The sequence below is a fragment of the Dasypus novemcinctus genome, chromosome 6 (genome assembly GCF_030445035.2).
Source record: "Dasypus novemcinctus isolate mDasNov1 chromosome 6, mDasNov1.1.hap2, whole genome shotgun sequence".
Lineage (NCBI taxonomy): Eukaryota > Metazoa > Chordata > Mammalia > Cingulata > Dasypodidae > Dasypus > Dasypus novemcinctus.
This window is the reverse complement of record NC_080678.1, coordinates 125,157,928-125,170,027: the sequence shown is the minus strand read 5'-3', so window position 1 is coordinate 125,170,027 and position 12,100 is coordinate 125,157,928. Positions and strand designations below refer to the sequence as shown.

Sequence of the window (12,100 nt, the reverse complement as noted above, 5' to 3'; positions counted from 1 at the left end):
CCAGTCATAGTAATTACCATGAAGTATGTCTAAGGCAATGAGCCAAGCACAAATTTAAGCTTCACAACAATTAAAGGATCATTTATTTCAGTATAAGGAAACAAGTTTTGAAATGGTCAACTAACGTACCCAAGGGCCACAGCTCTTAATCTCACGTATCAGTTAGCTGTTGCTGTGTAACAAACCACCACATCATTTAGAGGTTTGAACAACAACCATCCTTTTAGTTTACAGTTCTGCTGATTGTTAATTTTGGCTAGGTTGAGCTGGGAGTTTCTTTGGATTTCCTCATACATCTATGGCAAACTGCAGCTTATCCAGGCATGTTTGCTTCTGCTTCTGGTACCTGGGAGACCTCAGCTCTTCTTCATATATCCAGGCAGTTTCACAGAGTGTAGGTAGAGGACTAGAACAAGGATAAAGAAGGTCCAAATGGGAGTATGTGAGACTCTTGACACCGAAGCTTAGCACCAGCGCCCTGTTGCTTTGTGTGTGGTAGCACATTCTATTAACTCATGGGAGTTTAGCACCTGCCCTGAGTCATACTGCTGTAAGACAGAAAGTGGACATTTGAATACCAATTAGAACTATCAGTGCAATTATCTACCATAGCCTAAACTATACTGCATCCCTAATTCTGGATTTTCTTGTCTTATTTGCATTTTAGATAAAGATCCCTTCAGGAGCAAAACCAAGCTATAGATTCTAGCACTTACCGCTTTTCTGGGACATTTATTTAATGTTTAATATTTTAACTTTTTTTGGACAGAAGGGAGACTACAACACTTGATGCAATTTACAAGGCTACTTGAAGGAGCTATTTATAAATCCATTCATTTGACTAACTTTTATTGAGCACCTAATACGTGCTGGGCTTTTTTATTTTACAGATGACTCTTCTCAATATATGCAGAATTATGGTGAAATACCATAATTCTGCTCAAAAATGCATTTCTAAGCTTAATGTTTGTATATCTATTCAGGGAAAAGTAATCTTGGGTGATATTAAAATTCTCACAGCACAGCTATTAAAATTCTAAGACATGCAAGGAAGTTTTGCTTCATTATGTTATAGCATCTGTCATGAAAATCAATGTGAAAATATTAGTAAAAAAAAAATTTACTTTCCATGCTATTTTATTTTCAATCTCCTAAACCATATCCACTAACCTATATTGAAAAACTCCAATTAACACAGTCAAATAATATGCCTATAGATGTACTTTATAAGAAATCCTATATAATCTCTAGAGCTAATTTTGAAATTCATAGATTTAGTACTCAATAAGAGAAATTCTTGTTGTAACAGACAAAGGAATGATATTTTCATAATTAAAATGATCACTGAGAAGGATATTCAATTTCAAATACATTTGCTAGGAACCTACTATGTGCAGAACACTGTTAGATAAATGCCGTAGGGGGAGGCAGGGCATTTTCCCCAATTGAAAATTTTCATAATCTATTGACAGCAAAGAATATACACATCACTATACAATTTGTGCATAATCAAGGACCACCACATGCACACAGGCGTCTAAAGGGACAATTTGCTATAAGAAGTGGTCCATTTTACATTTCCTCTGCAGTGTTTGCACCTTGGATTTTTCTGTCTGTAAAAAGTGAAAATTGCAACAAATGAACAGAGGTATGGTGGGAGATAAGGTAATCAAATATGTGAAAGCAAATGGACCCCCAAAATACTATGCAAAGTTCTCGAAGAGCAAGCAGCAAAGAGTCACAAAATCAGAATTAAAACGCTTCTCCTAATAGTCTGTGGTTTTAAAGTAAACGAACACCAACGTCGAAAATCTAGAGTATCGTTCTGTTTTCTATTGGGTTCAGCCTTGGTTTACGCTATTACAGGGACGCCCTTGCTTAGTCTCAGTCTAGCTTATATTGTTTTGCTTATGACATCAAAGTCGTGCTTTCCTCTGGAGACTGTCTCCACCCTCATTAAATGGAAAATGAGATTATTATTAACTTCAGAGAATGTAAGAGACTTTGGCCTCTTCCATTGCATTTTCCTTCATTAGTTGCCCCTACCCCTCCCTCGTGTTCCATGCTCCACCGCTGTTTCCTTGCTTTTGAACAGTGGAAGTGACCTTTAGGGACCTATGGTGGTGGTGACATTCAGTTCCTGCCTCCATTAAAGACAGACTAATTAGAGTGGGCCATGAGTTGGCCCAGAATTAATAAAAAAGAGTGCAAGCATCAAAGTAGGGCACTGGTTGTCTGGAGCGCTGAATACCAGCTCATTCTCACTTTGGAAGTCTGGGTTATGATTGTTGACCTGGTTATGCATTAGTGGTACTTCTGTCTCCTAAGTTAGTGACCAAATCCATTTTATTTTATTTTTTTATTTTTTTTATTATTATTATTTTTTAATTACATTAAAAACAATATATGAGGTCCCATTCAACCCCACCGCCCCCGCCCCCCACTCCCCCCACAGCAACACTCTCTCCCATCATCGTGATACATCCATTGCACCTGGTAAGTTCATCTCTGAGCATCACTGCACCCCATAGTCAATGGTTCACATCATAGCCCAGACTCTCTCACGTTCCATCCAGTGGGCCCTGGGGGGATCTACAGTGTCCCATAATTGTCCGTGAAGCACTATCCAGTCAACTCCATGTCCCAAAAACGCCTCCACATCTCATCTCTTCCTCCCGTTCCCCACACCCAGCAGCCCCCATGGCTACCGTTCCCACACCCATTCCACATTTTCTCTGTGGACATTGGATTGGTTGTGTCCATTGCACACCTATGTCAAGTGAGGGCTTAGATTCCACATGGGTACTGGATGCACTCTTCCCGCTTCTAGTTGTAGACACTCTAGGCTCCATGTTGTGGTGGTTGACCTTCTTCAACTCCATGTTAGCTGAGTGGAGTAAGTCCAATAAGTCAAAGTGTAGGAGCTGAAGTCTGTTGAGGCTCTGGGCCTGGGTGTCATATTATCAGTCCAGAGATTCAAATCCCCTACATATATCTTAAACCCAACACCAACTACAATTCCAATAAAGTAGCATGCAAGTCTTGTGAAAAGAGATCCCCTCTGAGTCCATTTCCATCACACAGAAACACCAGCTCCAAAGAAGGGCCATCTGTCATGGCAGTGAACCCCTTCTGCCATGACCATAGAACCCATGGGTCTCTTTATCCCTCAAAAGAACCAATACCTGGGGTTGTATCTACCTTATCTGTCTCTTAGACTCTGTTCAGTTGTACATAGGGGTATTCCTTCTGACAACCTCCAGACTCTTTTTTAGAGACTCACAGCCTTATAATCTCATTTCTCCTTTCCATTTCCCCCTTACATTAGGTCAAACCGCTTCCCGAAGTCATGTTATTATATGTAGATAGGTATATTCTGCTGTTCCGCATTGAATCTTTAATTCAAGGTCATTTTCTAGTTGCTTCTTCAGCTGGTATGTGGTAGTGATCCCTCGGTGCCAGGGAGGCTCATCCCCGGGTGTCGTGTCCCACACTGGGGGGAATGCATCACATCTACACGCTGAGCTTGGCTGTGAGAGTGGCCACATTTGAGTAACATGAAGGCTGTCAGGAGGAAACCCCCAGGCACAATGCTACTCTAGGCCTTGTTCTTATTGCAGGTGCATAGGCTCAAAAGTGTAGCCATTAGTATCAAGAGCCCACTGTTGGGCCCTCCTTCCTTCCTGGTTTTTGCCGTTGCACCTGGAGGATTGCTGCTGCTCTCCCAGGGCCCACAACAGTGACCCCCCGGCCAGGAGCCCAGTACCCCCCCAGCTGTTGTTTTTAATTGTTTCCACTATGAGTATATATAGACATTACCATATACTCTGGGCATATGCCCTGTATAACTCCCTGTCAACCATATATATCCTGTCAATAACATCCCATATCAGTATTCCTCCGCTGCCATTGTTGAACCACTCTGTGATCCAAAACTTCCCGTAAAGTGAATCCCAACATAATGTCAGCTTCAGAAGAGTCTTAGATCACCAAAATTCATATATACAATATACAGTATTTCCCCAGATCCACCATAAAACCTTTTCCCTTCCACAGCAATAATCTTTTAACTTATTCATATCATATTTCCTGAAACTGATGTACAGATTCCGAAACTATAGTTTTCAAACAAGGTAACATTTGTGCTTACTATGTGGTCCATACTTTAGGTTGTACAGTTTTCTAAATTCTTTAGTTATCCTATGTTTTGTCTTATGGTTTTCATTATTAGTCTGTCGTCCCCTATATGTTTTTGGTGTAATATTAGCTGTTTTATATTCATCCTCGTGTACTCTCACATAACTCCTCTTTTGCCCCCTTATTTACCTTTGTTCCATCCATTGCACGTCCATTTTCTCCTCCCCTTAGGGCCCACAATGCCTGCCAATCTAATGCCCTGGGAGCCGTCCTTTCTCACGAGAGATACAGTTCTCTCTATTCGTCGGCATTAGTCTTCCCCAGGATATGGGTCCACCCCACCCAATGGTAGAACCCACCTTGGCAAAATGAGCCTTCAGCTATTCCCTCCGGAGTCCTCCCGCATCAGACCATACCCCCTGAGCGTCCTAACCAGGTAACCCTCCTACTTATACTTTGATACGTTTTACTCAACATTTAGTTCTCAATGAACTTCTGGCACTCTCCCATGTTTGTATGTTGCCCCTCCCTCCCCCCTATTTCTTGGACCATATTACCCCTCTTCCCATCCCCAGCCCCTCTCAAACCCAGAAAACCCCACCCGAAGGTAACCCCTTACCCCCATTTTGTCCCTTCTTTGTGCTCATACTTACCCCCAGCTCATCACAGATTCCACCCCTACAGACATTAATTCACATCCTTCCTCCACCCCCCGATTTCCAGTAAGCCACTTTTCCAGACTCTAGCTCTCTGAGGCAGTTAACTTATTTCATATCATTGAGGTCATATAGTATTTGTCCTTCAATGCCTGGGTTGCTTCACTCAACATAAGATTCTCAAGGTTCATCCATGTTATCACGTGCGATTGTAGTGTATTGGTTCTTACAGCTGAGTAGTATTCCATTGTGTGTATATACCACATTTTATTGATCCACTCATCTGTTGATGGACTTTTGGATTGATTCCAACTTTTGGCGATGCTGCTATGAACATTGGTGTACATATATCGGTTTGTGTCCTTGTTTTCAGATCTGATGGGTATATACCCAGCAGTGGTATTGCTGGGTCATATGGCAAATCTATGGATAATTTTTTGAGAAACTGCCAAACTGTCCTCCAGAATGGTTGGATCCTTCTGCATTCCCACCAGCAATGGATGAGTGTTCCCCTTTCTTCACATCCTCTCCAGCATTTGTATTCTACTGTTTTTTTCATGGCTGCCAATCTTATGGGAGTAAGATGGTATCTCATTGTAGTTTTGATTTGCATTTCCCTGATAGCTAGGGATTTGGAGCATTTTTTCATGTGCTTTTTAGCCATTTGTATTTCTTCTTTGGAGAAGTGTCTGTTTAAATCTTTTTCCCATTTTTTAAATGGGTTGTTTATCTTTTTGTTTTCGAGATCTATGAGTTCTTTATATATGCAGGTTATAAGTCTCTTATCAGATATATGGTTGCCAAATATTTTCTCCCATTGTGTGGGTTCCCTTTTTACTTTCTTGACAAACTCCTTTGAGGTGCAGAAGGCTTTAATTTTGAGGTAGTCCCATTTATCTATTTGTTCTTTTGCTGCTCGTGCTTTTGGTGTGATATTCATGAAGCCATTTCCTATTACAAGGTCCTGTAGATGTTTCCCTACACTGCTTTCCAAGATCTTTATGGTCTTGGCTCTTATATTTAGGTCTTTGATCCATCTTGAGTTGATCTTTGTATAAGGTGTGAGATGGTAATCCTCTTTCATTCTTCTACATATGGCTATCCAGTTCTCCAGGCACCATTTGTTGAATAGGCCATTCTCTCCCAGTTGAGAGGGTTTGGTGGCTTTATCGAATATTATATGGCTATATATGTGAGGTTCTATATCTGAACTTTCAATTCGATTCCATTGGTCTGTGTGTCTCTCCTTATGCCAGTACCATGCTGTTTTCACTACTGTAGCTTTGTAGTATGTTTTGAAGTCAGAAAGTGTGATTCCTCCTATTTCGTTTTTCTTTTTCAATATGTCTTTGGCTATTCGGGGCCTCTTTTTATTCCAAATAAATTTCATAGTTAGTTTTTCTAGTTCCTTAAAGAAGGCTGTGTTGATTTTTATTGGGATTGCATTGAATGTGTAGATCAGTTTTGGTAGGATAGACATCTTAATAATATTCAGTCTTCCCAAATCCATTTTAATCAGCACTGTGTGTGTGTGGAAAAGTTTCCTTTGAAAAGAAAGGTACGTGAATGAACATGAGAAGGCAGCGTTAGTGGAAAGCACCAGCTATCCAACATTGACAAGATGGAGAGACATCAGATTGCTTGCTACCTGCTTCTTCATTTGAGTTCACTAATTTTTAAACACTAACGACTTTCATCTCCCTTGCAAGTCTTTCTACAGCTAGAAATCCTTGCCAAGGGTCCTTCCTGCCCTCTCCGCTCCATGCTACCACCAGCCCTATGTATAGCCTGATCTTCTGCATCAGTCTGTAGGAACCCGCTTATCTGAGCCTCAAACATATCCAGGCACCAAGAGAAGAGAGCGCATCTACCACACGGCTTCTGAACTTACACTATCGGGTGCCAACCCTCTCTGTCCTATTGATCATCAGCCTTCTTTGGGCCCCATAATAAAGTGACTTATAAAAAAGAGGTGATCAATTAACCCTTGAAAGATGAGGCTGTGGAGATCTTATTTAAGGAGAAGATGGGGAAAGCTTTATTAGGGCAGTTCTTCTAAAAGTTTAATGTTCATGAGAATCACCTGAGAAACTTGTCAACTGCAAATTCTAATTTTCAGTGGGTCTGGAGCAGGGCCTGGGACTTTTAACAAGGTCAGGGGGTGCTGAGCTGCTAGTCTGTGAGGAGGAAGGTACTGGAGGCTTTGGGCCCTTGATCAAACAAATCAATCTACCAAGGTCTGTGTCTTCCCTGTATCCTCCATAATTTTACTGAAAAAACATCAAATGAAGTACAGGAACATAACAACCACTCCCTGACCTCTAGAGTGAGGTTCCTGAAATCTCAACCTTTCATAATGATAGAGGAGCATAAGACCTTAAATTAAAGTAGGGTTCAGAGAGAAAGACTGAAATTCAACATACAAATATATTTATCTTTTTATTTAATTTGATTGAAAAGAGGAAAATGAACAGCAGAGTAAATAGAAAATCAATTATAGCCTCATACCTTGATAAGTAACAATGAACTCTATAAAGTTAAATTCCACATTCCTATCCCAAGATGACGTCCTGTGATGACGGTAATGTCTTAGTCAAAGGAGGCCACAGAGGTGGTTCTTTACTAGCCAAGAATCCTTGGGACCCGATTTTCCTCTAATGTGTGGATATGAGAGCTGCTCGGACTCTGGTGCTTTGCACACTTCTGAGTGGTGGGGAGTGGCTGAGTGACTTTTAAGGACCCTTTTGGAGCTCTTTATAGGCCATGTGAATGCTAAGATTTTGCCTGTGCAGTTCCTAATAGTATTTAGATATTGGGCCACAATGAATTGGTTTTCACAGAAGACTTTGCTTTTGGGGTGTGTTCTGTACTTGGCAGCCTGGTAAAGAGGAGTTATGAGAGATGATGCAGCTCTGTTCAGATATTCTGTGTCCACATTGATTTTGGTGGGCATGCTGCCTCTTCTACTGCCTATTTTTGGGCACAACACATGCCTTTTATGTGTCCATTGCCAAGGAGAATCACGTTCTGCTTTCAGTTGCCCACTATTTCTCCTAGTCTTTTTCTGGACCATCCTCATTCTCCTCTCCTCTCTCCTTCCTAAACCAAAATTACAGGTATGCTAGAACTTCTTTTAGCATTTTTAAAGTGAAGTTTATCATTCATACATGAACCTCTACAAACAATAAGTGTAGAGGAAAATTTATGAACTTACAAAACAAACATGCACATCATCATACAAGGCTCCCCTACATCTTTCCACTACCACCACCATACATTGCTGTGAAACATTTCTTACAAACTACGAAAGAGCATCATCAAAACATCACTACTAATGATAGCCATATCTTAGTTCTGGTGTACTTTCCCCCAACCCATCCAGTTAATGACACGCTGTATTAGTATTAGATATTTGTTATAGTTCATGAGAGAATGTTTTTATATCTGTTCTGTTGATATTGACCCAAAAGTCCCAGAGACTTTTTTATTGAATTTCAATCTTTTGGGTTCTCTGTTCTTCAAATTGGATAATTTCTAATTATATTTTTCATGTTCATTAACTCATTCTTCTGTTACCTCCATATTGCTGTTAAAATCACCTAGTAATTTTACGAACTCATGTATTATTGTTTTCAATTCTAGAAATTGCATTGTTATTTTATATAGTTTTTATTTCTTTCATGAGTTGCCTATCTTTTTCTTCAATATAAGCATATTTTCCTTTACATCATTGAGCAAAGTTTAATAGCTACTTTTTTTAGGCAGACAAATTCATTGATTCCAAACATAAAAAATCCAAACCAAACCAAGTAAACAAAGAACCCTATACAATATAATAAGACAGTTTAAAACTAAATTCCCTTTTCAAAGATTAGTGCATTTGCACTGGTTAGCTTGCTAAATTAGCACCTTTCAAAAAGAAATCAAAGAAGAAAAAAGATAACATTTTAAAAGGGAAAATGAACGGTAATTTTAAGTAAAAGTGACCTCCCCCTCATTTCCAAAAAACAGAATTTTTCTAAAATATCATTTAGAAAGGAAAAAAAAATAGTGCACACCTTAAACAAACTAGAATTAAAAACAAACAAATAAACAACTTCTTTAATTATGTACTGGCCTAAGATAAATCCATGCAAATTTTTAAAATTGTAACTATCCATATAAGTAGCTTATACATAAGTGATTAAGTGTGTGTCTTATTAATGGAATCTTTCTACCTGGTCTTCTTTTCTAATAATACGCACTTCCTAGCTCAACAACACAAAAAAGTAATAGTACTTTTAGGATGCATAACATATAAAGCAAGATCATTTTTATCAATCAATCCTCTTAAAAGGGGAAAGAAAACTTCAGGCAAAAATCCAAAGAGAAAACAAAGCAAACTATGAAGACTGATCACAGTAGAAAAAAATCTCCAAGTAGAAATGGTGATTTTTATTTAATCTTTAAAATAGGCTGCCTTAATTAATCCAGACTGTAGGGAAAGTAGGATGAAGCAGGAAATAAGGACTGGGAATAAGCAAACTGTTAAGAACAAACTTTATACTAAGCATAAAGATTTAAAAAAATAGAGAGCACTCATCCCCAGTGCAGGGACAAGAGAGAAAATGGAAGATCTCATCCCTTACCATGTGGGACTAACATTATCTATAAAAATGGGAAGAAATTTAGGTAAAACTATACAACCTTAAACACCGAAGGACAATCACAGTTTAAACAAATCATTAACTACAATAATCATTTTGCATCCTTAAAAGAATGGTCTGAGGAGGGGGAAAGCAGATAACTATTTTAAATTCAAGGTAAATTGAATCTTTATGTTCATATAGTAATTTTCAGCTATCTTTTGACAACAGAAACATTTTCTCTTTAATTGGCCAAAATCCCATGCAAAAGGATGAAAGAAATCTCTCCTATACTACAGATGAAGAAACAAAGGCAGAGAAAAGATTGTCTTCTAATATAGATCATGTCACCACCAAACTGGAAGCAAAGTCTAACCTGTTCCTCTATAAATGTGTCTGTCGTAGAAATATCTATGCAGTGATTAAGTGCCAAACCTGATCTTCAACATAAATTAAAGTAGAAAGAAGACAATTAATCAAAAACATTTATAATGAAATGTCAGAATCCTTATTCTAGGAAGTCCTTCATTTCCACTTTTAATCTTTTAATAGCTGCACTAATTTATACAGAACACACTACTCTTTGCTATGTAACATTAAAGTTGCCCTTAAACTTTTGCATAAGATTCATCTAAAAGTTTTTTCCTCTTGCATTAAAAATGGTTAAACACTTGGATACTCCAGAGAGACTTGTATGAACATGGAATGATGTAGATATACTAAGCTGAAGTATCTGGAACCACATGGCTGCATGCAGTTCTCAGCAAGATCACAAAGTACACAAAAATTCTTTGACCTTTTCAACCAGACTCTGATGTTTGTCTTTAAAGTCTTCATTAACATCCAGTGTTAATATGGGTACCTCTTGTAGATAATCAAAGTTGGTTTTCAGTATTCTGTGCAGTAGCCAGCTTTCATGCTTACAGTGAAGCTTCTCTAAATATTCAAGAGGAGTGCCTGTTCTTCATTTCTTCTCGTAAATATATTCTGTTCAAGCATTTCTCTGGAGTGGCTTGGAGATAAATTATTCCATTCAGTTCAAAGCTTTGGCCAATCTGGTTATGCATCCAGTCATGCCAGTCTTGATATACTGTCCATTCCCTTTCATTCATGCAGTCAGATTCATACAAATTAGATGTAAAAATACACCTGTCACTATACACAGATCGTTCAAAAAATAAAACAAGTTTTTCCGCATCTTTGAGCTTGCCATTGAGAGAGGCAAGCTGAGCTCGTATTCGACTGAGGCACGCATATGACTGGAAAGTAAAAGATCATCGTTCAGGTTTCTTATACATCATCTTAACATTCCCACCACTTTTCTGAGATGTTATCAGCTCCTTAAATTCATCTTGAGTACTTTGGATATTGCACCATCTGGCAACAGGTTGAGGAACCACTTCCCAATCCTCACAGACTTGTTTCAGGATATTCACAAATGTTGACTTGCCTGCAGCGATGCTCCCTTCGATGGAGATTTTCTTGATGTGGGTCTCCTGAGAGCTGGTCGCAGTAAATGGACAAGTTCTCTTAGGTGATGTGACCATTCTGTCTTTTTGCTGCATCCTGGAATGTGCTGGGCAGGTAAGTGGCCTTAGGTACATGCACTGGGGCTCGCGTTCCCTCCAACCTGGGCCAAACAGCTGTCTAATAGCTGCTTTAAAATCCCCTTTTTTTTTTTGCCTACCTGGGTCATCTCACAGATTGAGTGTGTTGAATATTTTATTTTTTTCTTGAGAATAATTCACATTTTTCCTACTTTTTCATAGGTCAAATAATTATGGATTGTTCTAGACATTGTGAATGTTACATTGTGGAGAATCTGTGTTATGTTGAATTTCTTTAAAAGATGTCATTTCTTTGTTTCTTCACTTTAGCAGGCAATTGATTTGCATGGTCTCAGTCTACAAACTCTGTCCCTCTGGGCAGCAGCTCAACTCTCCATTCAGTGCTTTTATCTTTAAGTAGGGTGCTTGCAATCTACCCAAGCACACATGGTTCAGGGGTCAGCCAGAGATTTGGGCAGAATAAATGGAGAGGCTAGGGTCTCAAACTCTCTCCCTCTCTCACAGACTCTCTCTCTCTCTGACTCTCTCTTCCCCTTTCCAGTAACTGTGTTGCCTTGAGTTCTGTCATTCGGTTCTTCAGTCCAGAAGACTATTGGAGTTTAAACCAACCCATCCTGTACCAACTGTCGTCTGCTTTCAGGCTAAAATCTGTAAGATTAGGAAATCACTTGTGAGATTCCCTTTTTCCAAATGTCTACTTCCCTCTAGTATCTTCCTGCTTTTATTCAACCTCAAGTGCCTTTATGCAGTTGATTTTTTTGTTTCTTCACTTTGAGAATTTTTCCCAGATCAATCAGAAGGCTGATCTTGAGGAGATTACTAAGCTATATCACAAGTGGAACTCCTGTCAATTGTGTATTTAGGCCTATTTGTAAAACAAAGCTACATTTAATAAAGCAAAGATTTGGGCCAGAAGTGGGATACTTCCAAAACTACACAAAATATATAAAACGTTGTCTTATTGATTGGGAAGTATGCAAATATTACAAGGTAGAGAAATTGAGCAACTCATGGTATACTATTGCATAAATAGAAAGACAAGCAGCATAACAGCCACACCTATTGGTTTAAACTCTAAAAGAAATAGTTGACAAAAGCATGAATATTGGTATAT

At 38.9% G+C, this 12,100-nt stretch overlaps 1 pseudogene; it reads right to left on the bottom strand.

The window, feature by feature from the left end:
- Positions 1 to 10,187: 10,187 nt before the first annotated feature.
- Positions 10,188 to 10,965, bottom strand: LOC101435437 (deoxycytidine kinase pseudogene; annotated as a pseudogene).
- Between the last annotated feature and the right edge of the window lie 1,135 nt (positions 10,966 to 12,100).